Source organism: Python bivittatus, unplaced genomic scaffold (assembly GCF_059951505.1).
Source record: "Python bivittatus isolate LINGU-HERP-01145 unplaced genomic scaffold, Pbiv_v1 ctg000480_np1212, whole genome shotgun sequence".
In the NCBI taxonomy this organism is placed as follows: Eukaryota; Metazoa; Chordata; class Lepidosauria; order Squamata; family Pythonidae; genus Python; species Python bivittatus.
Window position 1 is genome coordinate 27,237,763 of NW_028277075.1, and position 22,110 is coordinate 27,259,872.

At 39.3% G+C, this 22,110-nt stretch overlaps 1 protein-coding gene across 6 annotated transcripts in view; it reads left to right on the forward strand.

Annotated features, from left to right (window-relative positions):
• Window positions 1-13,328: 13,328 nt before the first annotated feature.
• Window positions 13,329-22,110, forward strand: part of NUMB (NUMB endocytic adaptor protein) — an 82,007-nt gene continuing 73,225 nt past the window's right edge. The window contains exon 1 of one of the 6 annotated variants that reach the window (XM_088145546.1): window positions 13,329-13,533. The gene's annotated coding sequence lies outside the window, so the exon portion shown is untranslated. The other 5 variants (XM_088145549.1, XM_088145550.1, XM_088145551.1 and 2 more) reach the window with 5 other exon arrangements.

Genomic DNA, 22,110 nt, shown 5'->3' on the forward strand with positions numbered 1-22,110 from the left:
GCTGCACATCATTAATTAATCCCATGGAAGATTCATTCCATAGGAATCTAGAGTCTGTAGAATATAGTAATTTGACAAAAGAGAATAATGTGAAATGTTTAATCCCAAACAGGTAGAAGCAAAACTATAGCATGTTTTGCCAGAATGTAACTTCTTCATGTCAAGAAGCTTCTATAGTATAATTCCTCTTCACAAACTATATAGGGAAAGATGTTTGGATTTAAATCAATTTGAGATACACAATTCAATCTCGTACAGAATTAGAAGTACATGAACCCTTTTATTTTAATCAGCTTCCATGCATCTAATTGTTACAGACTGTAAAGTAATGGTATGATCTCCTTGTAGCTGAAATCAGCTCTTGGTTATTTCATAGACATGTCGTGTAGTTTTCTTGACAATAATACAGAAGTGCTTGCTATTACATTTTTCCACCTTTTTTTTTTTAAACTTTCCAGTCTAGCCTACAGCCCTAGAATTCCCTGGTGGCTATATGTACATGCATATAGATCTTTATTTAGGTACTCTAGCTTACATTACTTTCTTGGAATCATGATTATTGTCAAACTACTAGCTGGAGGTAACTAAAATAATCCAGGAATTCCATGTGCAGCCTGTGGTATAAGATGTCACTAGTGTATGAAGAAACAGCTCTCCACTAGGTGGTAGTATGATATATAAAAATGTTATGTTGCTTTACTGTCTCAAATAAATGGCAATAATTATATGGAGAATTAAATATTTTGCCAGCACCATGAAATGGAAGACATCTGTTTATGAAAAAATAAAATTTATCTGATATATATAAGCACTGTATCAGCAGAAGCACAAGGGCTAAAAAGCTGATGAATCCCATACATGTCATACAGAGGCAAACAATCTAGGACCCATTGGAAAGTTACTGCAAATGTTTAAGAAACATATATTTTTAAAAATGCATCAATACAATATATAATTCAGTTCCTGAAGTACATGTGTCACTCCCAGCTAGATTGAGAATTTTCAGTAAGTTAATATAAGTTTGCTAGCCAAGTAGGAAAAAAGCAAAACCAGGGAGCCAAGTAGGAATATTAGGGAGCCAAGTAAGGAAAAAAGCAAAACCATGGAAAAATACAAAGATGTAAGTTCTGTGTAATCATCAATGCATTAGGAATTCAAAATTATGTTAGTAACAAAAAAGGATTTAGACATGCTGTAGCACCATACTTTTTTTTTTTTCATGTGACTCAAAATATGCCAGTCTCCTAAAATGGAACATGCCAGCAGAAGTGTGGACATAGGTCCAATTTTAGATTGTTTTCTGTAAGATAGTCTCTCAAAGTAGTTTTTCCCATCGAAAGCACACATGCATTTACCCATCTGCCTTGTGACCGTCAGCTGTTCTGTGCTGGAGGCCACTGCAGTGACCTACCTAAATGATGGTAGAGAACTCTAAATTTGGAGGGGTGGGGGATTTTGAGTCATTCTTGACTCCTGAGGACTACAGGGCAGTAACTTTTATACACTGTGAACCCTTTCATACAGTTTTAACTGTACAATAACACGGTTCACATACTACACTGTCATAATGTAATTTTCACAGCAGAAAATACCATAATAATATTCTGTGTTAGGACAGAGCAAATATGTTCTTTGAAAACTCATAAGTTTAAATGGGTGCAGAAGACTAGATTCTGCTTCTCTTTTTGTATAATGGTATCAATGACTAACTACAAAATCAGCTGCATTCTTCAGTACTGATTATGGCTTCTATGTATTCTTTATTTCAGTGCAAGGACCAGCTGTTCATTTTGGTGCAGCATTTGGGATTAATCCTGTCACCCTTGTCCCATCTGCCCTTGGCAGCATATTTGTGTACTGTGGCAGCCATTCTCAGCATTGCAGGAGTAAATCTGCCTAGGCAGAATTATTTTTTTTTACTTCCTTGTAGAACTCTCCTTGTCAAACAGCCTCTCAGCTTGATGTGAGAAGAGCATCATTACTCTTATAAACTTCAACCAGATATCAAGAGAATTAAACTCAGCAGGATTGTGTTGCAGTGCTGAAAAAAATTGTCCTGCACTGGGTTTATGACCTACCCAGCACTAAGAGACAGGCTGAGTTTTCTGTTTCTGGGGATATTAGCTTCAGCTTGCTAATAGGAAAAGAAAATATAAAACAGCTTTTCATCTAGATTCAGGGCACTATGGTCACTTGGTGCTATTCCAATTGAGTTCCTTGTCTAGGGGAGCGTTTTTCCCCACTGGTGAGTTGAAGTGGTTTCCACCCATCCTTGAGTCAGCAGGAAACTACATCAGCATGAACTTTGCTATATCTGTTGTAAAACTACTGGTTGCCTGTATGCTTTTCTTTTTAAATCACTGCCAGTCACCTGACAAGGTAATGGGTTACATGGCTTGAGACTGCCCTTGGACAGTGTTGGGGGAAAACACAACTTTAATACCAGTACAGCTGTTCATGGCTTAAGGCTCACTCACTCATGGGGATGAGATGAAGGTAACTTCATGAGGACTTGAAAGATGTTGCCAGATCATATTTACTTCAGGTGGGCAGTGGCCCAAAGACTCTTCATCTGAAGAATATAGGCTTTTTAGCCATCACGCTGTTCCTATTTGTGGAAGTAACTGTCATAAAGTTAGAGAGTCTTTTCTTTTTCTTTTTCAAGGAATCCAGCTATCAGAGAAAAGATTAAGTGAGGATTTCTGCAGTCTGGATGCTCTCTGACCTTGGCCTAGCTAGATCTCCAGGAGATCAAATATCAGTGCTCAAAATATGGTGGGAGCAGGGAGATAAGTGTTTAATAAAATCCACAAGCTCTGTTTGCTGCCTGATCCTTCTAAGGCACACCTAGCTCTTTTCAAACATTTATTTAAAACGTCCAAATTATTCATAGGGACCACATTCTGTGATGGAGTAGTTAAGGGTAAAGAACTCAATGTTATTTTTACAAGGCAATATTTTAAATAAATCTACATTTTCATCACTGACATGTATTCATGTTAATAAAATACTGAATTTATGTTTTCATGAGCATTATCTCTTGATGCCTGTCACAAAACAATCAAGAACCCACAAACAAAATTAAAAGCTGTAATAATAGTCCTCCTTCATCTCAACAATGCTTGTCAAAGTTGAGTTCCAGGAACTCCCAGTTTTGGGCTAATTCAATAAAGAACATCAGAAGAAGAATGTTAGTTAAGACACAGATGGTATCTTAACTAACTCCCAACAATCTAAGGCAAACTGGTTTATCGTGGCTTCGAATGTTGTGTGCCTTCAGTCTGGGGTGATATGAAAATCATGGTTTATCCATCAGTATAAACCCAAACACTGTGGTTTATGTAGTAAATCAAGGTTAAATAAACACTGCTTAGTGTGTTTTGTGCATACAGCCGTAGAATAGATGGCCAAGAGAAACAAGACATAATTTCAACAATCAGGATTAGCACAAGACATTTGCTAAGTCAGGTGAAGCTGGAAATTATTGTGGCATATAAAGCAGAAAATCCACAAGCATCTTGCTCTATTCTTGGCAATAAAAATATAACAAAATGTTAAGTATTTGCTGTCTTCTTATTATATTAGTAGTTATGTTGTTTTGTGGTATGGCTCAACCTATAATTATTCAAACTCCCTTTTAGTGCTGATGTTTCTGCATTTGTATGCCTCCACAAAGTAACATTCAAAGGATGTTCATCCTTGCCTGAACTGAAACCTTTAACTATCTTCTGGAGCATAATTTTTGCACCCATCCAAGAGTATCTCTAACCCAAAGATGTCAAACAACCTTCACTTCTATGATTCCTGATGACCACCAGATATTCCACTTCCTGCCTTCTAGTCATTCTCCAATTAGAATTCATTGGTGTGCTCTCTTTGGTACTTTGGGAACTTGTTACATTCTGAATGTGAGAAAAGTTTTAAGGGTGCTAGGAAAGCTCTTCTACTCAAATGGAAAATTCTTGTAGCTAATGTATATAGGCAGCTACAATCACATATCACACTAATGTTTGGTTGGTTGGTTTGGTTGAGACTTATGTATTTAGCCACATCGTGTTTTGTAAGCCTCTTTGTGGGTCAATGTTTGCTGTAAACCAGGCCACTATGGCTTCTTCAGTAAAACATAACTTAAAGGGAATATCTGACCAAACCCAGGGTAGGCTGCCTAAAAACACCCAAAGTGACACAGAGATGGATTTCCATCTTCTACTAAAACAGACTACAAGAAGAAAGCATAGGTTCCTTTTAAATGAAGCTTTTATTATGTAATTGCCCTGCTTTGTTCCCAGGATTATATGAGGTTTCAAATGCTGCTTTAATCTTTGTAATCTTCACTTCCCTCTATCACTACTTCAATTTTTTAAAATCATAATGATTAAATTAAGAAAGACAGATGGAGTAGTTGTACAACATCTCTCTTGGCAATGTTAAGAGCAATGAATCTTAAAGTAGCCATAGTGAAGAACTGCAGATTGGGGAATCAGATGAGTCCCACAAACAATTAGAAGGGGATTAAAATATATATTCTATGGCCTTCTAGAATCGAGGTAGATAATCTACCACACCACCTCCCTGGTACCTTAATTGTGGCTCCCAGAACCTCCTCTGACTAAAACTGGTGGCACAGTTTATCACAATTTTGAGGTAGGAAGCAGCAGAAAATTACAGTGCAAATTATACAACAGACTTAATATAGTTTAAAGACAAAGAAACTCCACCCAAAATCTGAGGAACAACACAGCTTTGTTAAGTCTGCGTCATTTTCCCACCTACTGTGGCCCTCAGGCTCCTAAAAAAATGTTAGCGCAGCCTCCCCAACATGTAGCCCCCATCTTCAAGCACTGTTGAATACATTTATACTAGTTGTGTATGGCATTTATAGAGATCGCATTGATACTAATACCCAGAATGGTATTGGGCTGAGATTGGATTGAATTTACATTAAGTTTCAGGAAGTCTGAGAAGAAGTTAAACCTTGTTACAAAATCTGCAAGAATTAAAATTCCTTACTGATTTTTTTAAAAATTCCCACTAGCTATTCATGAAGTGACTCTGCTTAAAAACCCAAATACTTACACAGAACTTTGGTGGAAGGATGGGAGATTGCTGAGTAAATACTGAAAGGAAGATTCAATTATTCAGCTAAAAACATACCTAGATATTCTTCTTAATCCATCGGTTCATAAATAAAATAAACTGATAAGCAGGAAAAGAGATTTTCAACTGTTTTAATTATAAAAGAACACTGAGTTTCTGCAATTTTATGACACTACCCTGATAGCCAAAAGTGCAAAGGATCTGCAAGCTCTAGTAATAAAAGTCAAGGAGCACATTGAAAAAAATGGGACTAAAATTAAATATAATTCAATATAAAGAAGACCAAACTAATGACAACAGGTACAACAACCAGCCTTAGAAATTACAATGAAAATATCAAAAGCAGTGAATAGCTTCTGCCTTTTAGGATCAACCTTCAACAGTAAGCAGTCAAGAAATATGCCACTGACTAGCACTTGGTAGAATAGCCATGAAGACCTTGGAAAAGATATTCAAATGCCATGATGTGTCTGTACCTACAGAGATCAGAATCGTGCAAGCCATAGTATTCCCTGTGACACTCTATGGAAGTGAAAGTTGAACTTTGAAAAAGCAGGATAGGACAAGTATTTATGCCTTTGAATTTTGGTGTTGGAGAAGACTCCTGAGAATACCATGGACAGCCAAGAAAACAAACAAATGGATCATTGAACAAATCAACCCAGATTTCTCACTCAAAGCACAAATGACCAGGCTCAAATAATCCTATTTCGGACACATTATGTGAATACCTAGCTCTCTGGAGAAGGCTTTAATGCTGGGAAAGCTGGAAGGAAAGAGAAGAGGATGACCAGCAGCAAGGTGGATGGACTCAGTTACGGTGGCTATGACTGCACCATTGGAAGACCTGAAAGACCAGGTTAGGGATAGATCGTCATGGAGAAAATCTAAGTGCTCACCAACAGTTGACAATGACCAATGGCACATAATCAATCAATCAATCAATCAATCAATCAAATATTTAATTAAAGATGAAGACAATGTTATCTGGGTCTTACCAACCTGTAAGACACATTTTAGGAAAGAAGGAAATAATTTTTCAAAAGAGAGATAAATTATGCTTTAGAAACTAGTTTATATTTTTCAATGTACTTTTCAGTTTCCATCTCAAAGGGTGTAGCTAAACTATCCTAACATGGTAGAAGGAAAACAACATGTATTACCTGGACCAGAAACCATCTTATTTTAAAACTGGTGTATCTTCTGCCAGATTAAGTTAGGGGCCTATATTTTATATCTTGTAAAATACAGACCCACAACGAACCAGAAACTAAGAGGAAAATTATAAGAGCTTCCATGCATACAGTACTTCACTGCACACTACTATATTACTTATTGTAGAACAAAGTATGAACTGTTTTTAAGAAGAAACAGCTCACAATGTAAGATGTATCACATCTGAACCATGCAAATATAATCATAAAATCAGTTAAAAACAAAACCAAACACTCCAACAGAGGATAAAATAGGTAATCAGTAATGATGAAAATCCAAAATTAAAATGGCAGCAGGAACAGCCTCAAAAATAAAAAAAAGCAGAACACAACTCATGTGTATATAAAGTCCTGTCTGGAAAACAAAGTTTTAGTATTTAAAAGGATTTAGCATCGGGGCTGAGTGGATTTCCCCATGATATTTTTGAGAGCTAGTTCTGTAACAGAAAAGCTCTTGTTATTAACGTGGCCATATCTCACTCTACTGAAGAATGCCCTCTATTTAAAAGGCTGTGAGAGGACATTCCCTTGTTTGACGAGCTATCCAGCCAAAGTCCATCTTAAAGATAAAAGTCAAAAGTAGGAGGAACAGAGGCCATGAAGTTGTTCATCTACAGCACTTGGTCAAAAGAATGAATAGGCAAAAATTTCACATGACCACAATCTTTTTAACAATGGGGTGAGGTATTATACCTCAACTTGAAGTGTGTCAATTATTTCTAAATATACACATTAGCACATGCAAAAATATGCATATTATAATTATAATGATTAAAAATAAGGATTATTATAATTATCCTTATTTTTGGTTCATTTTCTTTTCTTAGGATGATTTTTAAGTGGCCACCGACTGCCATGCTTCAGATAACAAAATATTCCAGAAAAGGCATTCAAATACTGAACAAGAAGATAATCTTTCATGTGACTAAACGTTTAGTGATTTAGAGCTCTAAAAGCAAGAACCAACTCCAAGTGAGAACCAGTGTGTTTTTGGAGGAAGGAAGTCGTCTTAATATAGATTTCTCTATCAGCTAGAAATTGCCTGCACGTAGATTCTTTGTGATCAAAATATGGAGAGGGATTTTGCTCTTGAAATCCTTCAGGTATTCTCAAAACTGGTCTCAGAAAGTTGAACTTTCCAGACTAATATGGGAGAGAAGTTGAATGGAAAGTCCCTTTGCGTTGTTCCTATAGATCCTTTAATATTAGAATGAATAAAGCATCCATTGATATCTCTGCTTCTTGCCCTTCATTTTCATATGTGTTATGAACAACTACATTTATGTACATATGGGACAGACATTCCTGCTTGTTTAGAGCTGACCCAATCTAATCTTGATTTATCACTTCTTTTGAGCTTTTTTTCCCACTTGGGTCCTGTCTTGTCACTTTTGCTGAGCTGCCAAAAGCAACAGCCTATTATGGGAGAAGAACATTTCCAAGCATGTTCTTGTACATTTCCAAAAAAAGAAGGCTTTGACAAACCTCTCCATTCAGTCCAGTGGCATCCAGTAGATCAACACAGTAAAGACACTGGACAGAATTGTAAAATCTGTGCTCCATTGTGATTACTGTGACATCCATGGCTAGATAGCAAGACTAAGTGCTTGTTCAAAAGACTGTTTCTCAAGAGCTTGTTGCTACCCTTCACCCTCCCTTCCTCTTAACACTCTGAATGCACTAGTTCACTTAATGAAGCGTCTCTTATCTAAGACTTTGGCTTACCTCCAATGGCAGCTCACGCTCCCTCTCTCTCTCCAGGATTCTCCCATTCTGTTTCTTTGTGATCCTTAATCCTAATTATCTTGCACACAGAGTTCCACTGAGAAAATGAGCTTCATCTAAATTTGGCTAGTCTAACTCAAATGGCTTAATAACAAAAGTACATTAAAAAAAAAACCTAGTCACTATGAGATATATTTAAATGGAAAGATAAAGATGTGTAGCAAAGCCTCTCTTGTTTTCTTGCTAAGATATATAAAGCTATGATAACATCCAAATTATATTTAAATGGATAATACATATATACATACACACCCATGTGCAAGAGTGCATGAACTCTTTAACCATGACCCATTTTATTTGCAGTAAACCTTGTGTCTTTTTCTTCTTCTTCCTTTGGAAGAGTTAGACTTATTAAGGCTCACTTGATATTCACAAAACATGACATCTAAGGATTGCTCACTTGGTGATAATGAAAAGATCCTGTCTGTGGTTTCTCAACAACCAATGACTAAACACAAAGCTTTAGACTTCGGGACTCCAAGTTTCTTACTTTTAAAGGGAGAGGAAGGGAGAGCTAGTGATGTGAAGGAAAGTAACAAAATGAACCAGAAGAGAAACTGAAAAATCACTGCACTAAGAAACGCTATGGTCAAGCAGAACAGAGACAGTGTGCACAATTAACCTGCTTGCTTGCACTCATCCTATACTGAGGGCAAAGGTCATGATAACAGAATGTATTAAATCATTTTATGGTCAAGAGAAAAGGTCCAATGAGATGTTCCTGTGTCTCTAACAACTTCATTATACAGAAAGAATTTTGGCAGATATAGCTTCTCTACTTATTATACAACTTTGTCTAACATGCTTTGATCTCTAAATAATACAGGCTTTATGCACTCTGCCCATATTGACATACCTTATAAGGAGATGGTGCAGTAGCTCCTCTTGTTCAGTATTCAGTACTGTACTGTGTCCTTATAGCAGCTCTCAAGGCAGAATGCCTTTTCAGACTTAGCAACTAACTGGACGTACTAGGAATGTCACCCAAAGAGATGTCAGGAGTATGCATTCATTCAAAGCTACCAACAATACCTAGTGGAAATTATTTCTGAGTAGACGGCTATTTGGGTTTCATATAGTGTCTGGCTAGACTATTACAGTATAAAAGAACAGTATTTTAAAAAGCACACTGGGAGAAATAAACAAAGAAATCAAATAACATTATAGCAATGTAAATAGGAAAAATGAAAACCTATTCGTTTGAAGTGACATCAGGATAGGAACTATGCTGATTGGGAAATCTGGGATCCTATACAGGGCAAGTGAAGCTGAGTGAAGATCTTTGTTTATAGACAAGCACAGATGGCAACCTTCAGAAATACTAGCCTTAAGAGTTTTAAAGATGAAAACTAGTGTGTTAAACTGAAATAATTTGGAAGCCAATAATTTTGGAAAAATGGAAGCGATCATATATCACTCAGTTCCAGTTAGCAGTGTCACAGGTATATTTGCAGTTTTCAAATATCTTCAGAGGCAAACCCTAATTTACAATAGTTTGATATGGGATTTACAAGAATATGATCACTGAAGCCAGAAAATGTCTGCTTTTCCCAACATGGTGCCCTTCAGATAACATTTTGCTCCTAACTCCCAGGATTCCTAGGCAGTTTGTCTATGCTGATTGGCAAATCTGGGAATTATAGTCCTAGCCCATTGGAGAGCATCAGATTGGGAAGGGATGAGTTAGACCACAGCAGATGCATCAGTCTAAGTCAATAGAGGACTTCCATACTGCAGAGTTAAACTGATATGTACTTGAAGACTAGAAGTGCAGGAAAACCAGTAACCTGTACCAATGAACCATCCTTTAACATACTAGTCATAGAGGCATTATTTCCTTTCTACCATCACTATAATCAAGTAGGTTCAAAACTGAACGTTCACTTGGACTGCCTAATTCAAATTAATACAAATGAGAGGGTAGGGCACACAGGACAGCCCACACAACAAGAGACAGGTGATTGCTCAGATAGCTAGGTCCTATGCCATGTAGGTTTTATGGGGAATAATCAGCACATTGAATTGCACTTGGCAGCTAACTGATAATCAGGCAGCTCACATAGCAGGGGTACTATATTGGCATAGCAGGACTTGCCTATCACTACTTGTGCTGCTGCATTCTGGGCCAACTGTAGCTTCTGAGTGATCTTCAAGGGTAGCCCCATGTACAGCAGATTGCAATAGCCCATCCATGAGGAGATCAAGGCATGAACAACTATGAGGAAGGCCTCTGGATCCAGGAATGGGTGCACCTGTGCAAAGGTCTTCCTGGCCAAAGCTGCCAGCTGCTCTTTGAGTAACAGTTTGAAGTCCAGGAAGACTCCCAGATTATACACCAATCCAAGTGGGGCAATGTCACCCAGTTCAGAGTCAAAGATGGAAGGTTCTCAACACCAGGAGGCCCAAATATCCAAAGCCACTCAGTCTTGCTAGGGCTAACCCTGAGCTATTCTTCCCCTTCCAGCCTCCAATTGCTTCAGGTACTAGGGAAAATCTTGACAGCATTGCTTGGTTGGCCAAGGGTCAAGATGTACAATTGAGTCTCATCAGCTGTAATGGTATGTGGGAATGACCTTGGGGAACAGGTAGAAGAGCCATACACTAGACAATGGTCAGACAAGTGGTAGCTGAGCCTGCAGAAGGATGGTAAACATCTCAGAAGAGACCCTTCCTAGTTCCTTGGACTGTAAAGGTGGTGGTGGTGGGGTATGTACTTTCAGACATGCAAGATGCTGTTAATGTAACATTACAATAAAATTAGAATTAGTACTGCTGGGTGTGCTTCTTGTCAGTACTACCTCGCAATGCTGACATCAGTGTACTGATGATACCTGACCCCAAACTGACAGACAACCTCCCCAAACAGTCTCATGTAGACATTAAACAGGAGAGGAGAGAGTATCAAACCCTGAGGCAATCCACAAATTAGGGATTTCAGGCTCAACCTCTTCCTCCAACCAATACTGACTGGAACCAGACATGGAGAAAGGAGGAGAACCACTATACTCTGCAGTCAGTCCAAAATAATGGTTGAGGATTTGGAAAGCCACTGAGAGATGGCCAGGATGGTAGCAACCCAACCCAACTTCACCATAGGTCATTGACAAATGCAGCCAATGCCATCTCCGTACTATGTCTAGACCTGAAACTTGATTGAAAAGGGTCCAGATAATCAATTTCCTCAGGCTTCTCTGTAACTGCAATCTGACCATCCTGTCAGCTACCTTCTCTAAAAAAGGAAGGTTGGAGCCTGGATGAACATTTTCCAGAATTTTCAGAATTCCGGAACCACTCCCTCTCTCAAAGAGGCCAGCATCACTGTATCTACCCAACTGCATGTCAGCTCTCAAACAGGCTTTACAAGTCAGAAGGGACAAGAGTCTAACAAAGAAGTGGTTGGGTTAACAGTGCTAAGGATTCTGTCCACTTCCTCAGGAGGTACAGGGTTAAATTCCTCCCAAACTCCTTACAGAGCTTGACTGCGCCTCCATCACTTTGACTGGACCAGACCAGTTGGAGTCCAAATCAACAAGGAGATTGAGTTACTTGTGAAAACAAACCTAAACCATAGACTGATTCCCATTTTTAGTATTTGAAAGATAATATTGTGTTTAAAGCCTTGGTGCTGAAAATTATATATGTCTTCTGGTCTTTCTCTTTGTTTACTTTGATAACTGCACTTTCTACATTTCCTTTCCACATTTTTTCAAAGTTAGAACCACATTGTTTTCAACACTATTTTTTTTTTACCCTATAATATGTCTCTGTCACTGTGGAAAGTAAAGATTTACATTAGACACTCCAACATGTGCACAAAACCTGTAGATGAAAAGCTCAAAACATAAACAGCTCAAAATTAAATGTACGGCAGAATCATTTTGAAGATTTGAGGCTTATCTCTATTAAGCATTCCACCAAGAGGTTTTCAACAAGTAGTGCTGAAACTGGTTACAATTAGCTACAGTGTCAGAAGTGATTGTTATCTTTAAGCAACTGTAAATCTAATGAAAGTGTCATCTTTTAACGCCTTTCTTCAGCTAGTCTTCCAGAGTGATTTCCAATGTAAATGGGAAATAAATAACTAAATAAGAGATACTATTACCATGTGAATGACAAAGACAATGCACACAAATGTAACCATAACTCCTTCTAAAATGCAAAAGCTCCAGAATACTTGTGTTTTAGGCCACAATTTTAAATACACTTATTTGATGTAGACATATATAATAGAAAGTTGTACATAATTTTTAGCCCTAAGGCGTATGGATCCATGGAAGCATTGTAGCTTGCTTCTAAATAAACAGAGTTAGGGAATATTGATAAAATAATTATGATAAATAAGCATTAATTTGATATTTTTACTGAAAAAGCAGAACCTTTTTCTACAGCACCAAACAAGTTTGCATTACCAAATTGTCAAAATCTTCTTTTCAGTCATAGAGGGGGAAAAAAAAGCAAAATTACAAACACAGTGAAAACATAATTCCATCCTCCCTTTTTTGCAAATTTTAATAAATTTTGTTTTCATAACCTGATCCTTTAAACACATTGTAGATTCCATTAATTGAAACTACTTGTGAGTAAAATTAGAAAAAATAAAATTATTATTTTTTCTTGCTCACAGTTCAACTGTCTGAGAAATATGTGTAAGATTATGACTCTGGTAGGTTTATCTGAATGGAGGAGAAGCAGGATGGAGGAAGACAGATTTTTGATAGGCTTGAACCACTTTTAAGGAAAACACTAGGGGTCTACTGGGGAAGAAGCAGGCACGACTTTTGCTAGGAAGGCAGTTCTTTCTGCCTACCAATGCATCAAAGCATCAACTGGCTATTGGAAATGCTTTGGATGTATTGTTTTCTTCTCCAATACATGGTTCAGTGCTTATGGATAATTAGGAATTTCTCCCAGATCTGATTCCATATATATATCTGCAACAGTTTATCATAAGGACCATAACGGCATCGTTTCCTCCTGGAGAAGGGGGAGGGTACTCTTAAGAGCAGGTACACGAACACCTCTCCACCGACCACATCCGTCCATACTGTGCAACCAAACAACCAGAGCGAGGCACTTATAGTGGTTCCGGAATCGGGAGGCGGAGATATCCCCAATGATGGCACCTTCTCTGACCTATTGTAGCCGCCAGTTTCAACAGTACGAACCAATAAAACAAAGGTAGGCGAAGAAGTGAGGGCAGCAAAACCATAGTGGAAACCAAAATGCTTAGGAAACGAAAGGTGGAGCGAGATTTTGACAGGCGTAAATGTTCACCAATTATTTTGAGCAGTTCCTGCCGAAGTCAGCGAATGCGTCGGGAAGCTCGAACTGGCGAAGAAGAGAGTAGTTGAGGAGGTGGGAGCTGTTGTTAGGGAGAGGGAGACAGCGCGGCTTGGTGGCTTAGCAGAAGCTGAAGGGAGGAGGCAGCGGGTAGCAGGTGAGACTGAGCGGCCGGCCCGGGAAACTGGCTGGGTGGGGCTCGGCAGAGGAAGGGGCTCCCGAAGACCGGGCGCCAGGTTCGTCCCCTCGGCGGAGAGAGCGGGCGCCCTGCGCCGAAAGGCCCGGGGTGTGGAGCGGAGCCGAGCCGAGCCGAGCCGAGCCGAGGGGCGGGCTTGGGCTTGGGCTTGGGCTTTTCGCCCCCGAAGCGCCGCGGTGAGTCTCCGGAGGGAAGGAGCGGCGCGGGAGAGCGAGAGCCGGGCAGGCAGGAGAGGAGGAAGAGGCGAGCGAGCCTGCCCGTCGCAGGCAAGGGATGTCTCCGGGAGGGGGAGGCCGGGTGGAGGCGAGGCGGCGGGCGGCAAGGGCCCCCTTGAGCCGGGCTGGAGCGCCGGACGGACCGAGGCGCGGGAGGCAGAGGCTTCCGGGCCCCCTTTCTGCTCCGTCGGAGGGGCGCGGGGGCAAAGGGGTTAAACGGCGGGCTGGATCCTGGGCGCGGCGGCGGCGGCGGCGGCGGCGGGCGAGCAGTCCCGGAAAGCGGGCGGCGAGGCGTCCTGGGGAAGGAAGGGGCGCGGGAAGCCGCAGAGGGAGAGGGGTCGCGCCGAGGGGAGAGCAGCGCAGCGTGCCTCGGAGCCGGGCGGCGAGGCCGACCTCGGGGGCAGGAGCTGCCGCCCCTCGTCTGTTCTGGGAGCGCCGTGACCGTCCTGCCTTCTCGGGTTAGGCCTCGGCTTGGGCTGGTTGGGTTTCTGAAGGAATGCCGCCAGTTGGCTTCCTCTCCTCCGACTGCGCTGCATTTCTTGTTTGTGGGGATCCTTTTGCTGAACCCTCACTTCGCAGTCCAAAGGAGGGTTGGGATTGGAGTCCAGGCAGGAAAGCGTTGATAGGCTAATTGGCCCTTATTTCTTGTTCTTACTCCTGGGCTTCCTAAGAAACAGATTTGATATGCTGTGGGGTCAGATCAGTGAGGTTAAACTTTAAAACATCTGTGAAACAGGTGTTGATTTCAGTCATGGGGTCACTTTGGCCTTTAAGGAAAAAAATGGCACATTTTCTAGATGAAGAACTGAAGTTTTTTTTTTAAACTGTATCAAAAATAATGCAAACTCACTAATAGCTACTGGATTTGATATGTGATGTTGCCCATTTTCTCACATAGCAGCAACAGCAAATCCTTGTCACTTTGGTTAGCTACAAGAATAGAAAAAAGTGAAAGTTCATTTTTTTCTGAAAGGGGTTGAATGAATTTACATTTTAAAATTTCTGAGAGTGCTCATTTTATGAAAAGCCATTCTTTCTTTCTCTTACAGCAGCTCTTATCCAGACCTCCTTAATCCACAAGATTTATGTAACCTGCACATTAATGTTGTATAAATCTGTAGAAAAGCTTCTGGTAGGGTATGTTCTGTTTAGTGTGTGGGTTGTCATGCCTTCTGAGCCTCGCTCCTCTCTTCCTGGCTCCTCCATTCAGTCTTTCAGTGGACTGTAATGCATTTACAGTGATTTGCTGCCTGGTTTCAGTGTGTTGGAAAATGTTTGTCTTAAATATTTTGAAGTTCCCACACTGTGTATATGTAGTCTTCAGCACAGAAGAATGTTAGGAAGCAGCACTTGTACAATTGTACAGCAGTGGCATTTGTTTTTACTTATTATCTGCCACAAAAGAGAATAAGGAAGCATAATTTTGGCTTCCCTAATCCTTGTCAGAAGCCTTACAAAACCTATAATGATATCTGCTGTTTTATGCCTGACACAGAAAAACAGCAGTGATGATTACCATTTTTCCACTGGATTGCTGAACTAATTCTGTTCTTTCACTTGGCCAGTCCTTATGGAAACACTGAATGACATCATAACCAACAAAATGCAAACATAAAATTGTTCATTCTTTCAGTTTGTGATTTCTGTTTCTTACTAAACTTTCTTAATGTTCAACTCTATACATTTGGAAAGAGTAAAACCATTGTCCTTATGTACAGTGTACAGAAAATTACCCTACAGTGGAGTTTTAATATGATGGATAAGGAACCTTTTTACACTAAAAGAACTATCTTGGTGCAAATATTTATTATATTCTTTGGTGGAAAATACACAGTGATAAGGAAAATAAATCCTATTGCATCTTCCTACAGATTTATTTACTGAATTAACTCACCCCGATTAGATGATCTGTGTTATGCTTGTACATTTTTGTCTGGAACATTAGTGCCAAAACTCAGATACACCATTAAATAAGATGACATTTTAAATTAAGTTTGAAACATTACAAAGTAACATTCTCTCCTGTCTTGCAGTTCTTAGCCATCACAGATTATCAGACAAATGATTAGCCTAGATACATGAATTATGGCATACCGCTTAATACATCTAAGTATTTGAGAGCTCTCGGATGGTATGACTGATTTCACAGTCCTGCGTTCCATTTAAAGAAACATGGTTGAAGAAACTAAACATTTTGCCAAATTGCTAGTACGCATATCATTCAGTCAAAAGTGTTATGTCTAAAGTTTTGTATGGAATTGCTCAACTTCATACTTATGAGCTCTAACATTGGAAGATATTTTAATTAAATCCAGAACCACCTTGGAAAATGTTCTTGGCTTTAGATTAATTTAGAATAGGCTGTTGTCAATTCCAGTCTAGTAAAACTATTTCTGAGCAATACAAATGTTTATTGGTAAAAATAATATTGGATTTGGATAAGAGATTAAATTAATCTGCTCTTTTCTACACATTCTTGTATCCTGTGTAGAGAACTGTGTTTGCCTCCATTACTATCTTTGCTTGCCTCTGTTTTAAAATCTTTTACTTTTTCTTGACTGCTATAAAAAAAAGCACTGAATAAGTGACTATAATGTACGCTATCTTCTTTCTCATCCTCAGTACCTCTGGATGCAATCCCTTGTGTGTACCCTAGAAATGGGGGTCAAAAGTACTGAAAATAAGGAAAAGAATGGTGGCAAGAACAGCTATATATTCCTCGCTCAGCTCTGTTTCTTTTTCCTTTAAACACTTTTCTTAATTGTTTGGTATTGCAAAACTGTAGTATATCACTACATTGCTGATGTCTTTTTTTTTCTCATTTCCATTGGTTTGGGCTTGTATGCCAAGGAAGCAGGTAATCTGAAATGCACATGACAGCAAGAGCAGGTCATCATATCACCTCTGTCATGATGAGAAAAGATTTTTGTTATGGTATTTCAGGTGAGAGGAAATAGTGCAAAGGGCACCGGCAGATGGGAGAATGAGTACATTTGTAACCTTGCATATCACATGCAGTGGTAGGCAGATTGATTATGTGCCATCAACTTGTTGTTGACTCTTAGTGACCACTTAGATAGATATTCTCCATGATGATGTGTTCCTAACTTGGTCCTTCAGGTCTTCCAACAGTGCACCCATTGCCACTGTAACTGAGTCCATCCACCTTGCTGCTGGTCATCCTCTTCTCTTTCTTTCCACTTTTCCTAGCATTATGTATTCCTCAAGAGAGCTAAATCTTCACATAATGTATCCAAAATATTGTAATTTGAGCCTGGTTGTTTGTGCCTCAAGTGAGAACTGTGGATTCATTTGTTCTATGATTCATTTGTTTCTTTGGCTATCCATGGTATTCTCAAGAGCCTTTTCAAACACCAAAGTTCAAAAGTGTCAATACTCTTCCTATCCTGCTTCTTCAAAGTCCAACTTTTGCTTCCATAGACTGTCACAGGGAATATCATGGTTTGTGCTATTCTGAACTTTGTAGGTATAGTTATAGGCACATCACAGCATCTGAATATCTTTTCCAGTGCCTTCATGGCTGCTCTACTAAGTGCTAGCCAGTGGCATATTTCTTGACTGCTTGTTTCTTTACTGTTGATGGTGGATCCTAAAAGGGATAAGCTATCTACCACTTCAGTATCTTCATTGTCAAGTGGCAGGCAGGCTGAAAATAATATATCTTCCTGGGTCCTTTTAGAAAGAGTATTCAGAGATGTCCAGTAAATCCTCTCCTTCACCACTCTTTATTGAGGGCCTTCCCAAGTTGGCTATGGACACAGTACAGTAGTCTTTACCAGCCAAGAAGCATGTTTTGGGAGCAGGAAACTATAAGGGTTAGAGTGGGAGAGATTTAAAGTAAAGTGATGGCCAAGCAGAATAAAAGTAAAAGAAGAGGAGGGTACAACAAATGACTCAGAGTGAAAAGAACAGGTACAATTATCTTTCTCACAAGAACTGTAAATATTTGTCAAAATCATGGATTTGATCTGTTTGAAAGATGTGATCACACAAAAACATGAATCTGAGAGAATGACTCTCAGCTCCCATCACTATCAAATTACAGAACTAGTAGTACAGTGGTTAATGTATTGGAGTGGAACTGGAATAGCTCCGGTTCAAGTCTCCACTTGACCATGGGGCTTAATGGATGACTTGGACAAGTCATTATATCTCAGTCCAACTTACATGCTGGCTGGGGAATTCTGGGAGTTGAAGTCCACATATCTTAAAGTTGCTAAGGTTGAGAAACACTGCTTTAGAGAGAGGTTATGGGATAAAATAAAGGGACGCTATGTGAGCTGCCTTGAGGCAATAGGGAAAGGTGAGATATAAATGTGGTTATAATACAATATGATATAGTCCTGGCAACTTCAAACTTGTAAATACTTTGTTAAACAAGAATCCGAGTTTTTCAGAAATAGTGGTACATGCATTGGCCAGAGTCAAGGCGCTATTAGAGAGAAAGACTGTCACCTTTGTTGACCCTAATATGTTGAAACATTTTTCAGTGCTAAACAATTCCATCTTGTTTCATTTCCCCCAACTAAGAAGAGATGACATAAAGCATGAGAGAAGCCAAAGTGTTGCAAGAAGGGTAAGTGTCAGAGATGGTTGTAATTTTGATGTAATTGTGGAACCAGGTGGTTACAATAGCTCAGTACAAGTAGTCCTTGCTTAACAACATTCATTTAGCAACTGTTTGAAGTTACACTGGTGCTAAAAAGTGACTTATGACTAGTGCCCATCGTTACAATTGTCACAGTGCCCCTGTAGTCATGTGATTGCAATCTGGGCACTTGGCAACCAGCTTGTACTTACAATGGTTGTAGTGTCCCAGGGTCACGTGACTGCCATTTGTGACCTTCCCAGCCAGCTTCCAGCAAGCAAAATCAATGGGGAACCATGTGATTCACTTAATGACCACATGATTAGTTTAAGAACCACATGATTCACTTGACCGCTGCAAAAAAGGTCATAAAATCAGGTCCAGTCATGTGATGATTCGCTTAATGATCACATCGCTTAGTGACCTACATTCTGGTCCCAATTGTCATTAAATGAGGACTACCTGTAGCAGTTTATAATATTAAGTGTGTGGTGCTGGAGTAGAGTTTTATTCAAGGCTACTTAGATAACATCAGTAGTATTAAAGCAGAAAAAGTTTTAGTGAGAGCTGACCTTTTCCCTGTAAACTTTCTTTTTAAGGAATTTTTAGCAATTGGGAGAATTACTGAAATAATATTGCTTTGTGAGCTTTTGTCAAAAAGCAAGATATAAATTGTGTGAATAATAGTCTCAGAGATACAGTGCTAATATACAGGCACGTGTCTGTGCCTAGCTGTAATCCAAGGAAGACAAAATGGAGTGAAAGCTGGGCTTTTCCCAAATATGGTTGTATTCTGCTTCCTGTTGGCCAGTAGTCCAACAACATCTGAAGAGTTCACGTTTTGCTTTAAGTAGTGTGCTGTAGTTGCCTATGGATAGATCTTAGTGTACGATGCAGACATTGATCTTGTGATTCATTTCTTGGGGGGGGGGTAAAAAGAAAGGCAGTTAGTGGTCATGCACCTTAAAAACATAAAGAAGCTCCATTTATATCAGCTGTCAAAAAGATCGGATGCTGCTTCTTTGTAATCTTTTCTTTTTTCTTTTTCTTTTCTATTTCTATTTTCTTTCTTTCTTATTCACTATTCTTCCTTGTTTTCTTTCTTTTCCAATATTTGTCTTTTTGATTGTGTTTAAAAATTTATTCAATAAAATTATATTAAAAACATAAAGAAACTCATTTAAGAATAAAGATTCTCTGTGAAAAGTGCTGGTGTGTGTGCTGCAGCACTTTTGGGCACCGCTGCACTCATGAGGCCACATTAAATCATTTACGCAACTGCTATTGCTTTTTTTTTTGCTTTAAAAATTAGTGGACAGCAGTTTTGCTTAGCTGCTGTGGGAGAGCACACAATTTTAAGGAAATTGTCTCTTGGACATAGGCTTCCCCTAATCTTTTTTGGGTGTTTTTTTGGCAGTGTAGCTTTTTTGTCTCCAGTATGCAAGCCAGTGGAGACATTACCTGCATACATTTCTTGCTGGGTATGTATGTACAGTGGTACCTCGGGTCACAAACGCTTCTGTTCACGACCAATTCGGGTCACGAACAGCACCGTTCGCAAAATTTTGCTTCTGTTCACGAACGCCAGATCGGGTGATGAACAGGATCCGTGGCCATTTTCTCTGCCGTGACACGTGGTCGTGGCTTCCTGTAGGGAGGGGAACTCTCCCTCCAAGCAATAACTGCCTCCCCACCCGCCTTCCTGTCCTCCACACCAGAAGTCGCATCGAGCAAGGTTAGCGTTCTCTCTCTTCGTACTGTACTTTGTGTCATATTTTTGTGGTTTAAAAAAACAACAACATATGGTTCAGAACGGATTAACTGTAATTACATTGAACCTTATGGGAAAATTTGATTCGGGTTGCAACCAAAATCGGTTGGCGACCAAATTCGGAGGGGTCAGAATGGATTAACCGTATTTACATTGAGCCTTATGGAAAAATTTGATTCGGGTCGTGACCAATTCGGGTCGCAACCAGAGTCGCAGAACGAATTAAGTTCGTGAACCAAGGTACCACTGTATTAGTAAATGCACAAAAGATACTATTTGGAATGGGAACAGAAGACCCTCTGGAAATTTTGTGCAAACCACACAACATTAACAATCATTTTATGGTCACACCATGACACTTTAAAATTTGGAGATGCTCAGAGTCCTTGCTGAATCTAGACTGAATGACAAATCCAGAAAGCATGCCTAAAATATGAAATGTTGCTGCTGTTCCAGGAACATAAATGCTATTTGAGCTCAAGGACTGAATTGACTCTAGGCAAATATGTATCCAGGTGCAGTGGGGAACATCTTATAGAGAGCCTGGTCAGATCCCAGACTCGATGGGGACATGATAGTGTACATGCATCTCATAATACACTTTTCTCTTTTTCATATATGTGCACATAATTCCCATTTGGTGTCACCTCACTTACAAACATATTATGTGTCTCTACAGGAAGGCTTTTTCCTCCTCAGTAATGTGTCCTTTCCCCTCCCAGTGAAAAAGTCTTACTAGACAGCAGTGTGTTTCTAAAATAGTTGGTGGAAGTAATTTTAAATCCTTGAGTATGAAGGAATATCTTACTTTTTATTAGCTGCTGACTGGAGAGAAGGGCTTCTCAGTTTCACTAGGAATTATGGTGAATCTGTGGAGACTTGGTCAAAGCTAGGAAAAGGGGGGAACTAGATCTTGTGTAGAGAGATCTTGCTAACTGGGTGAGGAGTCTCTGTGGGCCATATTCAGCAGAAAGAAGAAAAAACATCTTCTAAGTCTTTAGTAATATCCTTTTAATCCCCATTTAGGTAAAAGTACGGATGAGTGAAATTGACAAAAAGTAGTCCTAGACAGGGTCTCTGCTCTCCTACTGGGACACTGATTTTTATTGCTTGGGGCATATCAAACTTTTTCTGTGCATAGTTGTAGAGGAATAAATAAACCTTTATATTTCTAAATATAGCTTTCTTAAATTATGGCTTCAGCAAATATATTTAATTGTTGAACCTTTTTCTGAAATACTTTTGCATCTCAGGAAAGAGTAATATAATAGGAATTTTAATATGCATTGGCTCTTAAGTTGGCAAGGTCATATAATTCATGGTTCCATATAGTGCTAATGGAGGATGTATGTATGGAAGATAAAGAGATGTCATCATTTTTTTTTTGCATAACAAAACTTCATCTAGTTTTTTTCCCAAGCCCGATACCTTGCCAGCCAGGAACTTACTGAGACATCCCTGTAGTTCTTGCTGTGTGTGTTTTGTTGGAAAGAGCTGAACAAAGTTCTGTGAAAAATCATTTTCTTTCTGCAAACATGTTTGGTATGCTTTGGACTTGTACTGTCTTTCTGGTAATTCTGTCTTTGCAGACTTTACATTCCCAGAAACAATCAGTTCTGTCCTTTATCTTCCAGTAGTTTAGCCCTAATTTGTTGGACTGAGCCTTTAGCTTTGTGAAGTTCTATGTGGAGAGCTTTTCCTGATGGGACAATTATATGTTTACTATTTTGTATTTTTAATAGAACATTTGCCTGGTAGTATGTTACTAGATATTTCACACAGAAAACTGATACATATGCCTTTTGAAGAGCAGATAGGCTTATAAACTGATCCTGTGGATATTTGTTCAGATGTAAATTCCACTGAGTTTAATAAGGCTTAACTACCAAAGAAGTATGTGTAGGAATGTAGCCTTGGTTTATATAGCATTAAAGAGTTGCTTA